This window comes from Trachypithecus francoisi, unplaced genomic scaffold (assembly GCF_009764315.1).
Source record: "Trachypithecus francoisi isolate TF-2019V2 unplaced genomic scaffold, Tfra_2.0 Lachesis_group20, whole genome shotgun sequence".
NCBI lineage: Eukaryota > Metazoa > Chordata > Mammalia > Primates > Cercopithecidae > Trachypithecus > Trachypithecus francoisi.
In genome coordinates this window covers 15,534,713-15,554,275 of record NW_022681466.1, presented here as the reverse complement: position 1 = coordinate 15,554,275, position 19,563 = coordinate 15,534,713, and positions in this window count along the sequence as shown.

Below are 19,563 nucleotides of genomic sequence, written 5' to 3'. Positions count from 1 at the left end.
CAGCCTGGGCGACAGAGCGAGACTCCGTCTCAAAAAAAAAAAAAAAAAAAAAGAAAATCAAGCCTAAAGACCAGTGTTGTTGAAAAGAGAATGGGGCCGGCGAGGTGGCTCACGCCTGCCTGTAATCCCAGCACTTTGGGAGGTCGAGGTGGGCAGATCACGAGGTCAGGAGATTGAGACCATCCTGACTAACATAGAGAAACCCCGTCTCTACTAAAAATGCAAAAAATTAGCTGGGTATGGTGGCAGGCACCTGTAGTCCCAGCTACTTGGGAGGCTGAGGCAGGAGAGTGACATGAACCCGGGAGGCGGAGCTTGCAGTGAGCCGAGATCCGGCCACTGCACTCCAGCCCGGGCGACAGAGCGAGAATCCGTCTCAAAAAAAAAAAAAAGAAAGAAAAGAGGATGGAGACTAAAATCCTGTTTATTCAGATGGAATTGCAGAATCTGAAGACAACAGGGACATGAGAAAGAATTCTACAATTCGTGGGCTTTATGCAAATCTTTACCATAAGGGGAAACACAGCCCCCCAAAAAGTAACAGATTCTGTCTCAGAAAACTCAAATGGTGTCCAAGTTTGGCCTCCCTGCAATTTCTACGCACCAGGGCCCGCTTCCTAGGACAGTCCTTTAAGTATATAAAGATGCTGTTTCCCTAGTGCACGTCTTCTCTTTCTTAGGCTAAGAAGGCTTTCAGGTTCTCTAGCTGCTCCTCACAGCTATGGGCCCTGCCCTGCCCTGCCCTCCCCAGCCCAGCCCTGCCCTGCCTTGCCCTCTGAACAGGCTCCAACCCACCCACTTCCTCCTGAAGTACCTTGTGCAGAAATAAAGAGCGAGCTCCAGTGCATTCTGCCCAGAAGAGCCAGGGTGCATTGGGACCATTACCCTCCTCGATGAGGGTTATCTTATTTCTAAGGAAGCAATAACTGTGCTCTGATTGGACCACATTAAGAATGGGTATTTGGCCAGACACAATGGCTCACACCTGTAATCCCAGCACTTTGGGAGACCAAGGTGGGCAGATCACATGAAGTCGGGAGTTCGAGACCAGCCTGACCAACATGGAGAAACCCCGTCTCTACTAAAAATACAAAATTAGCTGGGTGTGGTGGCGCATCCCTGTAATCCTAGCTACTCTGGAGGCTGAGGCTGGAGAATCGCCTGAACTTGGCAGGCAGAGGTTGCGGTGAGCCAAGATTGCGCCATTGCACTCCAACCTGGTCAAGAAGAGCAAAACTCCGTCTCAAAAAACAGAAGAATGTGTATTTGGTGGCTAGGCACAGTGGCTCATGCCTGTAATCCCAGCACTTTGGGAGGCCAAGGTGGGTGGATCACTTGAGGTCAGGAGTTCAAGATCAACCTGGCCAACATGGCAAAACCCCATCTCTACTCAAAATACAGAAATTAGGCCGGCATGGTGGCAGGCACCTGTAATAGCAGCTACTCAGGAGGCTGAGGCAGGAGAATCACTTGAACCCAAGAGGCGGAGGTTGCAGTGAGCTGAGATTGTGTCACTGCACTCCATGGAGACAGAGCCAGACTCCGCCTCAAAAAAAAAAAGATGTGTATTTGGGCTGGGCGTGGTGGCTCAGACCTGTAATCCCAACACTTTGGGAGGCCAAGGTGGGAAGATCGCTTGAGCACAGAGTTCGAGATGAGTATGGGTAACATGGCAAGACCCCATCTCCACATAAAATATAAAAGAATTAGCTGGTTGTGGTGGTGCGCACCTGTGGCCCCAGTTACTTGGGAAGCTGAAGTGGGAGGATCACTTGAGCCCAGGTGGTCGAGACTGCAGTGAGCTGAGCTCACACCACTGCACTCCAGCCTGGGTAACAGAGCAAGACTCTGACTAAAAAAAAAAAAAAAAAAAAAATGGCCTTCATCTTACCTTCATTTGGGCTAAATCTGATAAAGTTATTTGGGCTAAATTTAATATGGCTTTCAGTTTTTCTGAAATTAAAAACCACATACCGGCCGGGCGCGGTGGCTCCAGCCTGTAATCCCAGCACTTAGGGAGGCCGAGACGGGCGGATCACGAGGTCAGGAGATCGAGACCATCCTGGCTAACACGGTGAAACCCCGTCTCTACTAAAAAATACAAAACACTAGCTGGGCAAGGTGGCGGGTGCCTGTAGTCCCAGCTACTTGGGAGGCTGAGGCAGGAGAATGGCGTGAACCCAGGAGGCGGAGCTTGCAGTGAGCTGAGATCCAGTCACTGCACTCCAGCCTGGGCGACAAAGCAAGACTCCGTCTCAAAAAAAAAAAAAAAAAAAAAACACATACCAATCCTTGTTCAGAGAATTTACTATATGAGGACACTTGAAATTACTATCCATGGCCGGGCGCGGTGGCTCAAGCCTATAATCCCAGCACTTTGGGAGGCCGAGACGGGTGGATCACGAGGTCAGGAGATCGAGACCATCCTGGCTAACACAGTGAAACCCCGTCTCTACTAAAAACTACAAAAAACTAGCCGGGCGAGGTGGCAGGCGCCTGTAGTCCCAGCTACTCGGGAGGCTGAGGCAGGAGAATGGCGTAAACCCGGGAGGTGGAGCTTGTAGTGAGCTGAGATCCGGCCACTGCACTCCAGCCTGGGCGACAGAGCCAGACTCCATCTCAAAAAAAAAAAAAAAAAGAAATTATTATCCGTGTTTACAGATGAATAAGTGCTTGTGTGCATTTATTGTTTGTTTTTATTTTATAGACACAAGATCCCACTCTGTTGCCGAGGCTGGAGTGCATTGGTGCGATCATAGCTCACTGCAGCCTGACCTCCTGGGCTCAAGCAGTCCTCCTGCTTCAGCCTCCCAAGTAGCTGGGACTACAGATGCCCACCACTAAACCCAGCTAAATTTTTTTTTTTTTTTTTTTTGAGACAGAGTTTTGCTCTTGTTGCCCAGGCTGGAAATGCAGTGGCACAATCTTGGCTTACCACAACGTCCACCTTCCGAGTTCAAGCGATTCTCCTGCCTCAGCCTCCCAAGTACCTGGGATTACAGGCATGTGCCACCACGCCTGGCTAATTTTTTGTATTTTTAGTAGAGACGGGGTTTCTCCACCTTGGTCAGGCTAGTCTTGAACTCCCGACCTCAGGTGATCCACCCGCCTCGGCCTCCCAAAGTGCTGGGATTACAGGCATGAGCCACCGTCCCAGGCCTCAATTTTTTTTTTTTTTGGAGGCGGAGTCTCGCTCTGTCGCCCAGGCTGGAGTGCAGTGGCGCTATCTCAGCTCACTGCAAACTCTGCCTCCCGGGTTCCCGCCATTCTCCTGCCTCACCCTCCTGAGCAGCTGGGACTACAGGCGCCTACCACCAAGCCCGGCTAATTTTTCTTTTTTTTTTTTTTTTTTTTTTTGAGACGGAGTCTCGCTCTGCCGCCCAGGCTGGAGTGCAGTGGCCGGTCTCAGCTCACTGCAAGCTCCGCCTCCTGGGTTTACGCCATTCTCCTGCCTCAGCCTCCCAAGCAGCTGGGACTACAGGCGCCCGCCATGTCGCCCGGCTAGTTTTTTGTATTTTTTAGTAGAGACGGGGTTTCACCATGTTAGCCAGGATGGTCTCGATCTCCTGACCTCGTGATCCGCCCGTCTCGGCCTCCCAAAGTGCTGGGATTACAGGCTTGAGCCACCGCGCCCGGCCTAATTTTTCTTTTTTTTTGTATTTTTAGTAGAGACAGGGTCTCACCGTGTTAGCCAGGATGGTCTCTATCTCCTGACCTCGTGATCTGCCCGCCTCAGCCTCCCAAAGTGCTGGGATTACAGGTGTGAGCCATCGTGCCCGGCCCGGCCTAAATTTGTGTGTGTGTGTGTGTGTGTGTGGAAATGGTAGTATTGCTATGTTGCCCAGGCTGGTCTTGAACTCCTGGCCTTAAACTATCCTCCTGCCTTGGCCTCCCAAAATGTTAGGATTACAAGCAAGAGCTGCTGTGCCTGGCCACATATACGCTTTTAAAAAGACAATGCTAATAATGCCATTTTTTTTTTTTTTTTTGAGGGATGGGGCAATTATTGATGTCTTTTGGGTTCTCTTTATTTTCTGAATTGTCTGTATTTTAAAATAAGGAACTCATGGTATCTTCATAGCCAGAAAACAGTAAGTAATTAAAACTGAGCATAACCCCCCGCCCCTGAACAAGAAGGCAGTGGTATTTACAGTGAAAAAAAAAAAAAAAAAAGTCAGCTGGGTGCAATGACTCAACACTTGTAATCTCAGCACTTTGGGAGGCTGAGACAAGAGAATCACTTGAACCCAGGAATTCAAGACCAGCCTGAGCAACACAGTGAGACTCCCATATCCATGAAAAATTTAAAAATTAGCCGGATGTAGTGGCATGTGCCTGTAGTCCTAGCTGCTTGGGAGGCTGAGGTGGGAGGATCACTTGAGCCCAGGAGGTCGAGGCTGCAGTGAGCTATGATCATGCTACTATACTTCTGCCTAACAGAGCAAGACCCTTTCTCTTTTTTTTTTTTTTGAGACGGAGTCTTGCTCTGTCACCCAGGCTGGAGTGCAGTGGCCGGATCTCAGCTCACTGCAAGCTCCGCCTCCCGGGCTCACGCCATTCTCCTGCCTCAGCCTCCCGAGTAGCTGGGACTACAGGCGCCTGCCACCTTGCCGGGCTAGTTTTTTGTAGTTTTTAGTAGAGACGGGGTTTCACCGTGTTAGCCAGGATGGTCTCGATCTTCTGACCTCGTGATCAGCCCGTCTCGGCCTCCCAAAGTGCTGGGATTACAGGCTTGAGCCACCGCGCCCGGCCAGCAAGATCCTTTCTCAAAAAAAAAAAAAAAAAAAAAAAAACCTACTTGAACTATATGCACTGTAAACAGATATATTTATTTTCTGTAAATTATGCCCCCATAAAGTTAATGTTTAGAAGCTAAAAATGCCTTTAGATGGCCTACGTTCATTTCAAAATGTGTATTCTGGCACCTTAGCTATACTCTTTTTTTTTTTTTTTTGAGGCGGAGTCTCGCTCTGTCGCCCGGGCTGGAGTGCAGTGGCTGGATCTCAGCTCACTGCAAGCTCCGCCTCCCGGGTTTACGCCATTCTCCTGCCTCAGCCTCCCGAGTAGCTGGGACTACAGGCGCCCGCCACCTCGCCCGGCTAGTTTTTGTATTTTTTTTTTTAGTAGAGACGGGGTTTCACCGTGTTAGCCAGGATGGTCTCAATCTCCTGACCTCGTGATCCGCCCATCTCGGCCTCCCAAAGTGCTGGGATTACAGGCTTGAGCCACGGCGCCCGGCCGCTATACTCTTTATGGAAGAGTCTAATTCATGTACACTGGCAGTAGGGGTTCCTGGTCAATTCGCAAGTGTTCTCCTCAAGACAAAGTAAGTTCTCTAATTTTGGTGCCACCAACTTTGGATTTGGAGACCTGTAGCTCTATTACCAAAGACAACAATTGTAATTTGGCTGAATAAATGGTTCGCTAAGCAAAGAGAAGACATATGTGTATGCTTGTATATGCACAGATATTTCTGGGAAGAAATGGTAGACTGAACAGTGGTCACCTTTGAGGAGTGAGAAGACTCGGGAGCATGGGGGCACTTAATTTTCTTTTCTTTTCTTTTCTTTTTTTTGAGATGGAGTCTCCCTCTGTTGCCCAGGTGATCTGCCTTGTGATTTGCCTGCCTCGGCCTTCCAAAATGCTAGGATTACAGGCGTGAGCCACCAAACCCGGCCCTTGTGTTTTTGTTTGTTTATTTTAAGACAGCGTGTTGGCGGGTCAAGTGGCTCATGCCTGTAATTCCAGGACTTTGGGAGGCCAAGGCAGGCGGATCAACTGTGGTTGGGAGTTCGAGACCAGCCCGACCAACGTGGAGAAACTCCGTCTGTACTAAAAATACAAAATTAGCCGGGCGTGGTGGCGCATGCTTGTAATCCCAGCTACTCAGGAAGCTGAGGCAGGAGAATTGCTTGAACCCAGGAGGCGGAGGTTGCAGTGAACCGAGATCATGTCATTGCACTCCAGCCTGGGCAACAAGAGCGAAACTCCGTCTCAAAAAAAGAAAAAAAGAGTGTCTCACTCTGTCACTCAGGCTGAAGTGCAGTGGCACGATCTTGGCTCACTGCAACCTCCGCCTCCCGGGTTCAATCAATTCTCCTGCCTCAGCCTCCCAAGTAGCTGGGACTACGGGCACCCGCCATCGCGCCAGCCTAATTTTTGTAGTTTTAATGGAGATGGGGTTTCACTACGTTGACAAGGCTGGTCTCAAACTCCTGACCTCAGGTGATCCGCCTGCCTTGGCCTCCCAAAGTGCTGGGATGATAGGCGTGAGCCTCAAAATTCTTTTATTTGTTTGAATACATTTTTTAAATGTTTAAATGTGGTAAATGTGGTAAAAATTTTAAATGTTTTAAATGTGGTAAAAAACATGCAATACAAAACTTACTCTCTCAATGTTTAAGAGTACAGTTTAGGCCGGGCGTGGTGGCTCAAGCCTGTCATCCCAGCGCTGTGGGAGGCCGAGGTGGGCGGATCACCTGAGGTCAGGAGTTCAAGACCAGCCTGGCTAACATGGCAAAACTCCATCTCTACTAAAAAATACAAACATTAGCCAGGCGTTGTGGCAGGCGCCTGTAATCCCAGCTACTCGGGAAGCTGAGGTTGCAGTGAGCCGAGATCACACCACTGAGCTCCAGCCTAGGCAAAAGAGTGAGACTCTGTCTCTAAAAGAAAAAAAAAAGTACAGTTCAGTGGTATTAACTATATGCACATGGTTGTGTAGCAGATCCCTAGAAGTTTTTCATCTTGCAAAACTAAAACTCTACACCCATTGACAACTGCCTGTTCCCCAGTCCCTCCAGCCCCTGACCACCACCACTCTATGTTGTTTTCATGATTTTGACTATTCTGAGTCTCATATAAGTGGAGTCACACAGTATCTGTCTTTTTGTGGCTGGCTTAATCCACTCAGTATAATGTCTTCAAGTCTCAGCAGATGTCAGGATTTCCTTCTTTCAAGGCTGAATAACTTTCTATTGTATGGATGGACCACATTTTCTTTCTTTCTTTCTTTCTTTCTTTTTTGAGATGGAGTCTCGCTCTGTCGCCCAGGCTGGAGTGCAGTGACGCAATCTCGGCTCACTGCAAGCTCCGCCTCGTGGGTTCACACCATTCTCCTGCCTCAGCCTCCCAAATAGCTGGGACTACAGGTGCCCACTACCATGCCCAGCTAATTTTTTTTTTTTTTTGTATTTTTAGTAGAGACGGGGTTTCACCATGTTAACCAGGATGGTCTCTATCTCCTGACCTCATGATCCACCCGCCTTGGCCTCCCAAAGTGCTGGGATTACAGGCGTGAGCCACTATGCCGGGCCAATGGATCACATTTTCTTTTCTTTTTTGTTTGAGATGGGGTTTCACTCTGTCACCCAGGCTGGAGTGCAGTGGTGCCATCCCGGCTCACTGCAACCTCTGCCTCCCGGGTTAAAGCAATTCTCATGCCTCAGTCTCCTGAGTAGCTGGGATTACAGGCGCCCACAACCATGCCCGGCTACTTTTTGTATTTTTTGTCAAGATGGGTTTTCGCCATGTTACCCAGGCTGGTCTCGAACTCCTGGGATCAAGTGATCCTCCCGCCTCAGGCCTCCCAAAGTGCTGGGATTATAGAAGTGTGCCACCATGCCCAGCCTTTTTAAAAAATATTTTATACTGTATATATTTTATCTTTCACTGTACCTTTTGTTCAGATATGTCTAGATATACAAATACCATTGTGGTGCCGTTGTCTACAGCATTCAATAAAGAAACATACTGCATGGGTTTGCAGCCTAGGAGCAATAGGTTATACTACAGAGCCTACGGGTGTAGCAGGCTATGCTGTGTAAATTTGTGTGAGTTCACTCTATGATATTTGTACAATGACAGAATCACCTGATGTTAAATGTTGCATGACTCTAACAGTCCCCACCTTATACCATGTCTCTTCTAGGCCAAATTCTCCTCCCCAGAGCAGACCCCTAGCACTCCACAGCAGGATCACAAGCTGGTCTCTGGTCCCAGACCCTGCGGATCCTTGTCGACGCTTCCAGTCTCAATCACTTCCCAATGGTTTCAATGTGAAGTCAACAATCCACGGGACAATTTGCACTTACTATTTCCAGGGCTTTTGCAGTTAAAAGTGTCTTCAGGTTCCCCGATCTTCCTGCAGATCCCCCTGCAGTCAGAGGCTGAGTCTGTCCCTTCTTCCAGCAGCAGCTGGGTACAGGATGTAACATCAGTCTCTGCCTGCTGGGCAGAAGCCACAGCTGCAACGCGCTTTCAGAAAAAATGGGCCAGGCCAAAGGAGCTCCCTGTCAGTGCTTTTCAGTGTTCCCAGCACAAAGATAAAATTACACTTCCATAGGAGTACACAAACTAAAAATAAAATTTAAAGAAAGCTATCTAGTTCTGTATCATTTTCCCCATGGTCGGGTCCCATTCGGGTCACTGGACATGCACTGAAATCGCTTATGAACAGCTGCTTGGTTCTGCCTCGCCTGGAGTTTAAGGCTCTGAGCATCCCCAGCCCTCTGTGATGGCCCCAGGAGAGCTGGGCAAACAAGGATACTCGTGGCAGTTTGGCTGAGGGTGAAGATGAAGTCGTCAGTTCTTTCCTCCAGGCATGAGCAGGGGTCTTCCTTAGGTTTTTCTTCCACAAGCCCCTAGCTAGCTTAGAGTAGGCATAGCACCTCAAGGGCAGGGCAAGGAAATGCTGTGCCATTTCCTTAGGATCCAGGGGGCGGGAGAAAAAGTCAGTTGACAAAGAATGCTTGTCACCATGTCATGTCAGCAACTCTTTTCCTGGTGCTTCCCAATCCTGAGTCACTTCCTGTTTCTAAGTTCCTCCAAGATGTCATTAACTGTAGGGAGGAGAAATTTATAAGTAATGACACTAATTCTTGCTTACATACAAGGTGAGATGGTTCTTTTCACATGAGCCTAGTCATAGTCATGATCCAGAAGTTCTAAATCCATATTTATTTATTTATTTATTTTGAGATGGAGTCTCACTCTGTCACCCAGGCTGGAGTGCAGTGGTGCGATCTTGGCCACTGCAACCTCCACCCTCCTGCCCCAGGTTCAAGCAATTCTCTTGCCTCAGCCTCCCGAGTAGCTGGGATTTCAGGCGCCTTCCACTGCACCCAGCTAATTTTTGTATTTTTAGTAGAGATGGGGTTTCGCCATCTTGGCTAGCCTGGTCTTGGAACTCCTGACCTCGTGATCCACCCGCCTCAGCCTCCTAAAGTGCTGGGATTACAGGCATGAGCCACCCCTCCCAGCCACTAAATTCATTATTTCATGATGAAACAGGAAAAGATCCCTTATCCCCTTGCAGGGTGTGCGATGGGGGAGCGGCTCACTTCTTCAGTGCCCTGCTGCTCAAACCTCAAACTTCTAGGGGAGCATACAGATGGGCAGGCTGTGGAGCTCTGACCCCAAGGCAGTGTCTAGGGGTGAATGTTTATAGCTGAAACCCCAGTGGGCGTATGTTACAGTGTGTGCTTTTAGTTTTGCTCTTTTAGTTTAGCCGTCTATAGGCGGCCTGTGTTAGCTCAATTAGCCCTCCGCCTTATTGCAAGGACAGAGGGCTTTCTGTATCCCAAGGTTCTTGCCTTAGTGTACTGGAAGAATTGGACCACACGTGGGCTTGGAGAATGAGTGCAAGGTTTTATTGAGTGGAAGTAGCTTTCAGCAGATGGGGGAGCCAGAAGGGAGACGGTCTTCCCCTCGAGTACGGCCGCTTGGCGGCCTGGGCTCTCCTCTGACCGCCCAGGCCAAACTCCGTGTTATTCTGCTTCTGCAGGTCGGTGGCCTGCCAGCGCGCTGGTGCCTGTTGGTGTGTTCCTCTGGACATCCAGCTGCCTGCGTCTATCTACTAGGGTCTAGGGGATGGGGGCAGAGCGTTTGAGCAGGAAATGCCAGTCCTCACCTAGGTCCGTGGGGGTGGAGCCCTAGTCAGGAACCATGCCCTCCTCTATGCGGCACTTCCCTTACCCCCTTCCATATCATTTAAAGGGACCACCTCTTCCCTTTCCAGCACTCCCATATCCATGATATTTTGAAACATATGCTTAACATCTAGTCAGGGATGGCACACGCTTCCATCAACCCTGCCCCAACCTCAAAATCACTGATAAGATTATCTGGCTGAACCCAAAGGAGTCCCTGGATCCTCTACGTAGGCCTCCCCTCCAGGCAGCCAGCAGTCATTCTGGACTGATGAGATGAAAATCACGTGCTATGCCAGGTCTAAACCTTCTTGAAAAGAGAAGGTAATTCAAAACAATTCTCTTTCCCCTTTTATTTTGGCTACTTCAAACAATTTTTTTTTTTTTTTGAGATGGAGTCTCACTCTGTTGCCCAGGCTGGAGTGCAGTGGTGTGATCTCTACTCACTGCAAGCTCCACCTCCTGGGTTCACACCATTCTCCTGCCTCAGCCTTCCCAGTAGCTGGGACTACAGGAGCCTGCCAACACTCCTGGCTAATTTTTTTGTATTTTTAGTAGAGACAGGGTTTCACTGTGTTAGCCAGGATGGTCTCGATCTCCTGGCCTTGTAATCCGCCCACCTCAACCTCCCAAAGTGCTGGGATTACAGGCATGAGCCACTGTGCCCAGCCTACTTCAATTTTTAAAAAATGGGCCGGGCGCGGTGGCTCAAGCCTGTAATCCCAGCACTTTGGGAGGCCGAGACGGGCGGATCACGAGGTCAGGAGATCAAGACCATCCTGGCTAACACAGTGAAACCCCGTCTCTACTAAAAAATACAAAAAAACTAGCCGGGCGAGGTGGTGGGCGCCTGTAGTCCCAGCTACTTGGGAGGCTGAGGCAGGAGAATGGCGTGAACCCGGGAGGCGGAGCTTGCAGTGAGCTGAGATCGGGCCACTGCACTCCAGCCTGGGTGACAGAGCAAGACTGTGTCTCAAAAAAAAAAAAAAGGGCGGGCGCGGTGGCTCAAGCCTGTAATCCCAGCACTTTGGGAGGCCGAGACGGGTGGATCACGAGGTCAGGAGATCGAGACCATCCTGGCTAACACGGTGAAACCCCGTCTCTACTAAAAAATACAAAAAACTAGCCGGGCGAGGTGGCGGGCGCCTGTGGTCCCAGCTACTTGGGAGGCTGAGGCAGGAGAATGGCATAAACCCGGAGGCGGAGCTTGCAGTGAGCTGAGATCCGGCCACTGCACTCTAGCCTGGCGACTGAGCGAGACTCAGCCTCAAAAAAAAAAAAAAAAAAAAAAAAAAAAAATTAAAAAAAAAAAATTTTAAAAAATGAGTGGTTTTCAAACTATAATGTACATAAGAATCACCAGATATTTGGGGGTAATGCAACTTTTCTGCATCTTTCTGGTGTGGTTACTTAACTGTATGCATTTCTAACTATACAACAGTTTTACTCCATGTAAATTATATCTTAATAAATTTTTTTTTTTTTTTTGAGATGGAGTCTCGCTCTGTCCCCCAGGCTGGAGTGCAGTGGCACTATCTCCAGCTCACTGCAAGCTCCGCCTCCCGGTTCACGCCATTCTCCTGCCTCAGCCTCCTGAGTAGCTGGGACTACAGGTGCCCGCCACCGCGCCCGGCTAATTTTTTGTATTTTTAGTAGAGACTGGGTTTCACCATGGCCTCGGCCTCCCAAAGTGCTGGGATTACAGGCGTGAGCCACCGCGCCTGGCTAATAAAAGGTTTTTTAAAAATGAATCGCCCAGATAACTTGTTAGTTCTGATTATTTAGGTCTGCAATGGATCTAAGGAATATATATATACACACACACACACACATATATAGAGAAAGAGAGAGACAGACAGACAGACAGGGTCTTGCTCTCGCTCTGTCATCCAGTGTGGTGTGCAGTGGTGCAACCACGGCTCACTGTAGCCTCCACCTCGGCGGTCAACCGATCTTCCTGCCTCAGCCTCTCAAGGAGCTCAGACTACAGGTGAGTACTACCATGCCTGGCTAATTTTTTCCTTTTTTTGTACAGACAGGGTCTCACTCTGTTGCCCAGACTAGGAATCTATATATCTATATCACTCTCTCTCTATATATATATATATGCATGTATACATAGTATTTAGAGACGGAGTCTTGCTCTGTTGTCCAGGCTGGAGTGCAGTGGTGCAATCTCGGCTCATTACAAGCTCTGCCTCCCAGGTTCACGCCATTCTCCTGCCTCAGCCTCCCGAGTAGCTGGGACTACAGGTGCCCACCACCACGGCCGGCTAAATTTTTTGCGTTTTTAGTAGAGATGGGGTTTCACTGTGTTAGCCAGGATGGTCTCGATCTCCTGAACTCAAGATCCGTCCGCCTCGGCCTAAGAATCTATATTTTAATAGCATTCCTACACTTGATCTTAGCCAAAAGGCCGAGAAGTGATTTTAATAGCATTCCTGTTACTTCTAGCAAGTAGTCCAATGGTCCAATGGTTACATTTTGATAAAGTAGTGTAATAGACAGATACAAGGTCCACCCAGCAAAGATGCCCCAAACCCTTGTGAGTACCCGCTAACAGCTGCTTCTGGACCCTCCTCTTGCAAGAACAAAGGATACTGGATTGTATAGACCTGGATTCTGTTCCCAACTTTGGCTCTACTTCCATGTTCTTCATGCCCCTGTGTAACCTGCTTCCAACGGGAGATATCTAAAGGAAACAAACCCTAAAAGTATCATATAAGCCCTTAAAACCTTAAAAACAGTCTTCAAACTCTGTGTAGCAAAGAAAACATATTTGATGCCAATACCTTTTTCAGGTATTAGTCTCCGTACTGATGGCAAATCTGCCAGAGAATCTGCTTTCAAAACTAACAGATCCAGAGTGATTTAACTGCCCCAATAGCTTTCAAACAGCTCACAAGTTCATTACCAAATATGGTTGGCTGACCAGTTTACAATCTGTGCTGCTGAGGGTGAGCTGTTCGTGACCTACCAGTCAGCTATCCCGTCTGAAGGAACAAGAGGGCATTGCTGTTTCCTTCTCAGGAGGTGGATTAGACTTTCCAATGACACTGCTGACTCTGCTGCCGCAAAGGGTCCCTTGCAGAAGGCACTCCAGGAAATGCCTCCAGAACCGAGGGATGTCAAGGGTGCATTCCCAGCTTCTGAGCTTAGACCCCAGCCTCCCCAACCAGGCTACCTATATTCCCCAGATTGCGACGCCACAAATATGCTGACCTATTTAGCCACAGTAGTCCCAGAAGAGCTTCAAATCAGCTCTGAAAAAAGGCATCTTTTACGCCCAAACCTTTAGTTGGAAATTTCTCTGCTCAAGTATTCCCACCAAGATCAACTTACAGGTGAAATATATGAGGAAGAGATTTTCATATTAGGTTTTCTGTGTATATCACTACTATATTCTGTGTATATCTTGGGTATTATTATTTTTGAGACGGAGTCTCGCTCTGTCGCCCAGGCTGGAGTGCAGTGGCCGGATCTCAGCTCACTGCAAGCTCCGTCTCCCAGGTTCATGCCATTCTCCTGCCTCACCCTCCTGAGTAGCTGGGACTACAGGCGCCCGCCACCTCGCCCGGCTAGTTTTTTGTATTTTTTTAGTAGAGACGGGGTTTCACCGTGTTAGCCAGGATGGTCTCGATCTCCTGACCTCGTGATCCACCCGTCTCGGCCTCCCAAAGTGCTGGGATTACAGGCTTGAGCCACTGCGCCCGGCCTATCTTGGGTATTATTTTATATGAATAGGGTAAAATCCTCAATATGACATTTCCTGGCAGCTGATTTTCAGTTGGTTTCAAATTCTGAGAAAGGAAGCACAAACCACAAAAGAATCTTCAAAACTGTATTTGGAATTGACAAATCTTCCTAGAGACAAGGCCCTGAGCACAGAGTCTGTCTCCACCATGAAAGTTTTACATAAGCTGTACAGAACAAAATTAGCAATGAGTGATCTTTGGCACTAGAACAGGTGATTCCTTAGCTGTTCATGCAATATCCAAACTGCACACCACATGACATTAGATTGCTGGTTAACCGTTTAATTTTACATTTACATTATCTTAAAAGGCTGGAAGTCCTAGCTAAGTTTTCGATATCAATATGCTACCCACGTCGTAACACTTAGTGCCTGAGGTAGAGATTTCTGTAAGATATTTTTAAAAACACAATTGAGAGTATAATACAGAAAAACATTTTAAATCTTGGAAGCATATAGCCTGGTTCAACAAGCCAACTCTGAAATGCAGAACTAGTACCTTTTTTGAGTCTCACTCCATCACCCAAGCTGGAGTGCAGTGGTGCAATCTCAGCTCACTGCAACCTCTACCTCCCGGGTTCAAGAGATTCTCATCTCATGCCTTAGACTCCCAAGTAGCTGGGATTACAGGCACGTGCCACCATACCTAATTTTTATATTTTTAATAGAGACAGTTTTGCCACGTTGGCCAGGCTGGTCTCGAACTCCTGACCTCATGTGATCCACCTGCCTTGGCCTCCCAAAGTGTTGGGATTACAGGCGTGAGCCACCACACCCAGCCAGAACTATTACTTCTTTTATCTCTGTAGAAACTGCACTGGTGCACTTTTTTCCTTTTTTTTGGCGACAGTCTTACTCTGTCGCCCAGGCTGGAGTGCAGTGGCACAATATTGGCTCACAGCAACCTCTGCCTTCTGGGTTCAAGGAATTCTCATGCCTCAACATCCCGAGTAGCTGGGACGTGCACCTCCATGACCAGCTAAATTCTGTATTTTTAGTAGAGGGATTTTTATCATGTAGACCAGGCTTGTTTCAAACTCCTGACCTCTAGTGATCCACCCACCTCGGCCTCTCAAAGTGCTGGGATTACAGGCGTTAGCCACCACACCCAGCCGAGAACTTTCTTTTATTTGGACTCCTGGATTTTAGAATACCATGGTTTCTTTAAAAAAAAAAAAAAAAAAGTACGATTATTAACATTGATTAATAACACAGGAACCAAACTCAATATCATTATTAAAAACAGGCTGGCACAGTGGCTCATGCCTGTAATCCCAGCACCTTGGGAGGCTGTGACGGGAGGATTGCTTGGGCCCAGGAGTTTGAGACCAGTCTTGGCAACATAGAGATCCCTGTCTCTACAAAGAATACAAAAATTAGCAAGGTGTGGTGGTGAGCAGTTGCAGCCCAGCTACTTGGGAGGCTGAGGTGGGAGGACTACTTGAGCCCAGGAGGTCCAGGTTGTAGTGAGTTGATTGTGCCACTGCACTCCAGCCTAGGCAACAGATCTTTTCTCAAAACAAACCCCAAAAAACAAAACCAAACATCGATAGAACTACATAGGGACAACAGCAAATACAAATCTTTAAACTCTTCATGATGTGGTCGGAAGGAGCACAATTATACAATTCAATAATTCCAACATTTGATGGTGACTGTGAATTATTACATATTTATTATATATAGATGAGTTTAAATTTTATTTCCAAACTGCATGCAGGGATTTTATTATTTTTGAGAGAGTTTCACTCGTTGCCCAGGCTGGAGTGCAATGGCGCAATCTTGGCTCACTGCAACCTCCACCTCCTGGGATTGAGCGATTCTCGTCTCAGCCCTCTGAGTAGCTGGGATTACAGGCGCCCGCCACCACGCCCGGCTAATTTTTGGTATTTTTAGTAGAGATGGGGTTTCACCATGTTGGCCAGGCTGGTCTCAAACTCCTGACCTCAAGATCCGCCCACCTTGGCCTCCCAAAGTGCTGGGATTACAGGCGTGAGCCACCACGCCTGGCCAAAACCTTTGATTTTTAAAAAGGCGTTTCTTGAAGTATCTTATTAAACATTTGATTTGAAGGAAACTGTGCATGTCTAACATTCTTGCCTTTTACAGAAAGCTGGCTAGCCAAAAACGTGTCAACTATTGATGTTATTTTTAGAAGTGAAGCATGGACTCGTACAAGCTGAACGAGTAAACCATGGATGTAACGGATAACAAATTAAGTCCATTCTTGGTCTAAACTGCTAGAGTGTTTCAGACCATCACTGATGTCTGTGATAAACAGCACCAAGCGTCACAGTCCAACTTTTTTTTTAAGCGCCAAGTTCAAACAAGTGACCAATAATAATGGTTGGTCCTTGAACACCTTTTACCAGAGGCCTTTTCTAACCACTTCGTAACACTTTTGAGAGGCTCCTGAAACTTGGAAAAGTAAAGTGATCTGCTTAATTTCGTATCATGAATAAATGAGTTAATAAAGTACCTAATACTGATTTTTTTCCCCTTTAAAGATACAGATGTCCTTCCAAAAAAAAAAACACACACACATTATGTGGAAGTCTGAAACTGTGAGAATCATTCTGGATGGCAAAGTTCATTTGTATCAAGAGTAAATAATTCTATAGACATTAGTCAAGGAAAATCCCCAGAAAAACTGACTTCAAATGACGTAACATACTTGTGGCTTTAAATGAACACATAAAGAAACAGGCAAAACTAAATAAGCAAAAACAAAGCCACAAAATGAACATTAACATTTCTTTAGGGGAAAATGCTATCTAAATTTCCTCTCAAGTTTGAATTAACCAAAAAAAAAAAAAAAAAAAGCCTATTTCTTTTACAAATCTCTTCTGAATAATGGGTTTTAAGAAGAGCAGGCCGGGCACGGTGGCTCATGCCTGTAATCCCAGCACTTTGGGAAGCTGAGGTGGGCAGATCACGAGGTCAGGAGTTCAAGACCAGCCTGGCCAACATGGTAAAGCCCTGTCTCTACTAAAAATACAAAAAAAATTAGCCGGGTATGTGACAGTGCCTGTAATCCTAGCTGCTCGGGAGGCTGAGGCAGGAGAATCGCTTGAACCCAGGAGGTGGAGGTTGCAGCGAGCTGAAATCACGCCATTGCACTCCAGCCTGGGCGACAAGAGCAAGACTCCGTCTTAAGAGAAAAATGAAGAGCAAAGGACACACCACATCTGCATAAATCAAAGTGTGTTACGGAGCATAATCATGTTGATTGTATCCTGATTCTAGCAGGTGAAGGACTAAGAACTCAACTTCCATTTGGAGTAGAAGCAAGTGTCATGATGGAGCATGTCTTATATGGCAATTCAAAACAGTATGATTCTGATGGGGTGGGGAACTAAATGTTGGACAGGCTTTTTTTTTTTTTTTGAGACGGAGTCTTGCTCTGTTGCCCGGTCTGGAGTGCAGTGGCCGGATCTCAGCTCACTGCAAGCTCCGCCTCCCGGGTTTACGCCATTCTCCTGCCTCAGCCTCCCGAGTAGCTGGGACCACAGGCGCCGCCACCTCGCCCGGCTAGTTTTTTGTATTTTTAGTAGAGACGGGGTTTCACCGTGTTAGCCAGGATGGTCTCGATCTCCTGACCTCGTGATCCGCCCGTCTCGGCCTCCCAAAGTGCTGGGATTACAGGCTTGAGCCACCGCGCCCGGCCTGGACAGGCTTTTTATACAAACCCCACCTGCATGTTTCAGAACAATACTCTTAAAGAGATTCAATGCAGACCCCACCAATGGCTTAGGCAGACATCAATAGGCTCATTTTCTTTCTTTCTTTTTTTTTGAGACAGATTCACTCTGTCTTCCAGGGTGGAGTGAAATGGTGCGATCTCAGCTCACTGCAACCTCTGCCTCCTGGGTTCAAGCAATTCTTCTGCCTCAACCTCCCAAGTAGGTGGGATTACAGGCGTCCACCCAGCATGCCTGGCTAATTTTTGTATTTTTAGTAGAGACGGAGTTTCACCATGTTGGCCAGTCTGGTCTTGAACTCCTGACTTCAGGTGATCCGCCAGCCTGGGCCTCCTAAAATGCTGGGATTACAGGCATGAGCCACCACGCCTGGCCCATTTTCTTAATGTAAGTTCACAATATGTCACTAGGGGAAAATGACTTTGGCAAACTCATATGCTTCAAAGGCAGAAAGACATGTACTAAGAAGGCAGTTAGAGCTGGAAAATTCTTGACATAATTACAACTTCAGCAAGAGAATAAAAATAGATTTTAAAAGTGTGTGCATGTGGGGAGGTGACAGAATATCTTTTTATGTACTTTAAGAAGCTGACGAGTTACTCAGACACAAAAGGTAACATTCTCATCAGAACAGGCCAAGATGAAACACCAGGGGCAGGCGCTCTTCATAGAAACTAAGTGGATGCTTCTGGCGCCAAATGTCTTTGCCTGGTTCTTCCTGGCATTTCTGCTTGACTCCTTCCCTCTGTATCATTCTCAAATCCCCAACCTTTCCACTGGCAAAACCACTCTCTTCTCCCTCAGGCTCTGAATAAATAACACAAATGTATGGACACTTTTTGTCCTTCAATTAAAAAACCTGCTTGAAGCTTCATTGACGTAAGAATTAACTGGTAGTTCTTTATCTTACCTAGGCTTATGTATTCAAAATTTTGCCTGTTTTCTTGGAATTATATGAATTTCCTTATCAAGCATTTGATTTGAAGGAACCTGTGTATGTCTATTAATTACCCATGATATACATGTGTATTACTTTCTGAAATTTCTCCTTCAGTCTCCCCTGAGTTTAATTTTTGTTTAAGATGTTTAGAGTTCCTGAGGTGCTTCTCTGGGCTAAAATTTAAAGTTTTTTTTTTTTTTTTAAAGCAAATAAAAGTAAATGAATGGCTAAAAGATAAGGCTAAATTTTCTAGGCTGGGCATGGTGGCTCATGCCTATAATACTAACACTTTGAGAGGCTGAGGCGGGAGGATCACTTGAACCCAAAAGTTCGAGACCAGCCTGGGCAACATAGTGAGACCTCATCTCTACAAAAAAAAATTTTTTTAAAAGAATTAGCCAAGTATAGTGGCACATGCCTGTAGTCCCAGCTAATCAGTGGGGTGAGGTAGAATGATCACTTGAGCCTGGGAGGCAGAGGCTGCAGTGAACTGAGATCATGCTGCTGCACTCCAGCCTGAGTGAAAGAGGGAGACCCTGTCTCAAAAAAAATTTCCTTAAGTTTCTTTTCTTGGTGGGGGTAGGAATGCAATGGAGAAACAAAGAAAAACACTGCACAAAGGGTGCAGTGTTCTAGTGTTCATCTAAATAATGGAGAACTGGCATTTTACAATTAAGATATAAAAAAATTCATACTTTCAGAATTTCCAAGTCAGAGGTGGCTTACAATAGCTTTCATTAGAAAAGGGTGAGACACACAAATAAAATGCTCCCTGGTGGAACAAAGGACCCTTTAAACCTTTACCAAGCTCTTTCTCAGAAGCTCACAAAATTTAAGACAATGAGAACATGATGAGAAAGCAAAGCTCTGCAACATAAGGTTGAAAATGACAATAAGGCCGGGCGCGGTGGCTCAAGCCTGTAATCCCAGCACTTTGGGAGGCCGAGACGGGCGGATCACGAGGTCAGGAGTTCGAGACCATCCTGGCTAACACGGTGAAACCCCATCTCTACTAAAAATACAAAAACTAGCCGGGCGAGGTGGCGGGCGCCTGTGGTCCCAGCTACTCGGGAGGCTGAGGCAGGAGAATGGCGTAAACCCGGGAGGCAGAGCTTGCAGTGAGCTGAGATCTGGCCACTGCACTCCAGTCCGGGCGACAGAGCGAGACTCCGCCTCAAAAAAAAAAAAAAAAAAAAAAGAAAATGACAATAAAAGACTGCGATAAAAGACTAGTGGGAT